Source organism: Morone saxatilis, unplaced genomic scaffold (assembly GCF_004916995.1).
Source record: "Morone saxatilis isolate NCDOM2014 unplaced genomic scaffold, NCSU_SB_2.0 Contig5, whole genome shotgun sequence".
NCBI lineage: Eukaryota > Metazoa > Chordata > Actinopteri > Moronidae > Morone > Morone saxatilis.
In genome coordinates, this window is record NW_023340095.1 from 15,462,187 (window position 1) to 15,464,616 (window position 2,430).

Consider the following 2,430-nt stretch of genomic DNA (forward strand, 5'->3'; position numbering starts at 1 on the left):
TAACTACATAAATCCTATGAACACAATAGTTGTGCTATCTCATTCACATTAGTGAAGTAAAATGTAATCCGGAATATGGCCAATGGCTTACTATTAAAAAAAAACAGAAAAACAAAAAAAAATCAAGTCCAGTATCATCTCAACAAAAAAGTTCTCCACAACTTCTTTGTTAAATTGCATCAAATCTAATTTTAGGAGCCAAACATTGACTGATACAGTGAAAAACAACAACAAATATAACAGCCACTAAGTCAACAAGAAAATGGGGCCATCTATGATTTGGGCCACTGAAGTAGAATCAGGTTAAGACAGCATTCAAACAGCAGTGTGGTGTCAGCTGATATTCTTTGTCTTTCTTTCATAGAGATAATGAACACTTTGATGCTCAGAGGATAGGTGAGACTTCTTAACTGTGTCTGTACATGCTGTATGCCATTATTCAATGAACCACAGCCAGGACAACTAACTGGAACATAAGGAGAATATATAGGTCACACTACATTACTAAATGTGAAATCACCATGTCTTTGAGCTTCTTATATTTAAAGGTTTTCTTTTGATATAGTGGTACATCTACAGCTGACACACAGTCAGGAAACAGCTTTAACATTGTAGCTGTACAGTAACATGAACTGTCCCTTGAAAGAGTGGAGGCTGTTCAATGTCCTCCACCACCCCCCCACTCATGTGCTCAAGTAAGTCTGCATGGCATTATAATAATTGTGTATCATATCATTGAACAAAAATGACTGGTGCAACTTAATGTGGCGAAACTTTTCTATATTTCACTGCGCTATGAAGGGCAAAGTAAAAAAAAAAAAAATCCTAATAATACACCGAAATGGGACAACCTTCAGCCTCTAAAAACTTAGTAGTAGTCCACAGCTCAGCTACTATGGTTTGATGTGAGTGTGTGTGGAGAGAGAAAGCAGCAACAACAATAAAACGCAGTATAAGAAAAGTATGTTGTTGGAGTAACACCGACAGAGAGAGGAGGAAATGAAAAAACAGAAGCAGGAATTTCAACACACGTGTGGAGCGAAAGGGGGTGACGAAGCTATGTGCCGGCAACCTCATAATCAACGCCATAATCACCAATTTCTCAAAGTCACTAACCTCTTCGCACATATCCCCACACACAAACACACACAGGGGGGGGGGGCAACCTGAATGCAGTGCAACCTAAAACCATGCCACTCGGACTTTCTTTATTTACTTATTTTTTTTTTAAACTGGCTTACCTTTTATTGTGAGAGTGAACTCGTGGTGTCCGCCGCCGCCACCTCTTCCTCTTCCTCTTCCACAAGGAGAAACCTCCAACTTCAGTGAGCTAGCAACGACTTTCCTCCCATTTTGCTTATCGTCATATTTCAAGTTCCGACCGCCGCTGCTGCCTCGTATGACTCACTGTCGGCTAATTTGGTGTGCTAACAAAAGCGTATTCGCTCAGACACACTCACAACTGGCGGTAAAGTTGGAAAAAGGGGGGGAAGAAGGGAGAGAGAGGAAAAAAAAAACACCCGAGTTTCTGTGGCTGAAGGCTGCAGGCTACTCTGAGGAGTTTCACCGTTCACTGAGAACAGTAACATAAAGAGACAGCAGCAGGCGCTGGTCGGCAGCGGGAGAGAGACGTAGACAGAGAATGGGGGGGAGAGAGAGAGAGAAAAAGAGAGGGAGAGGGGGGTGGGGGTGGTTGTGGTAGTGGTGAGGGGGGGAGATAAAGGCTAACTGACCTTAAACCTGAATAATAAAAACACAACCTAGCATTCAGCTTTATTATTAATTGATTTATGAACTAATATGTGTGTATCTCACTGCTCTAATTGGCTAAAGTGCGTGCTAAAATGTCAGTCGGTAAACGTTACTAGTTTCAGACACTGTCAACGGTGCAGTCACCACACAGGCTACTGTACTGCAATGTCTATGCTAGAGCCTTGAATGTGTACCTAAAATGGAGCTCAGCGTGGCTCGCATTTAACCCCAAAAACAGCACATCTGTCGCTCGACATCTGCCGTTAAAATAGCCCACTTTCGAAAAACCGCGCTAAAGTGTGTTATTACTTTTGATGTTTTGCTTTTAGTGCAGGCAGTGGAGCTGGGTCTCCAGGCTACAGTCGAGCATGTTGCCTATCCGGCCTCTGAGCCGCTTCCCCTCCCCCACACTCCACTATTTTTCGCCTGCCCGGTCACACAGCGGTTGATTAATTCTCCTTTCGCCTTGCTCAGTCATTCAGATTTGGAAAGTAAATAACAAGTTGACATCATTACGGCTCTACACTGGTGTGACACATTCCTTTGGTTACCGTACACACGGCAGTATGTGCGCACCGCATATTCCGTGGGGGCTGAAGCCACAGCTGCTCCATGTGGCAATGTATGCTGTGTGCTTTCAGTTGCTCAGCCTGCAAAAGCATGACAATGTGAGCTTGT

The 2,430-nt window shown here is 43.4% G+C and overlaps 1 protein-coding gene across 1 annotated transcript in view; it reads right to left on the bottom strand.

Annotated features, from left to right (window-relative positions):
- The window catches only part of tbl1x (transducin beta like 1 X-linked), a 22,385-nt gene extending 20,739 nt beyond the window's left edge, over positions 1 to 1,646 (bottom strand). Inside the window, exon 1 of the mRNA XM_035676411.1 lies at positions 1,242 to 1,646. The gene's annotated coding sequence lies outside the window, so the exon portion shown is untranslated. The remainder of the gene's footprint in view (positions 1 to 1,241) is intronic.
- Positions 1,647 to 2,430: the final 784 nt, after the last annotated feature.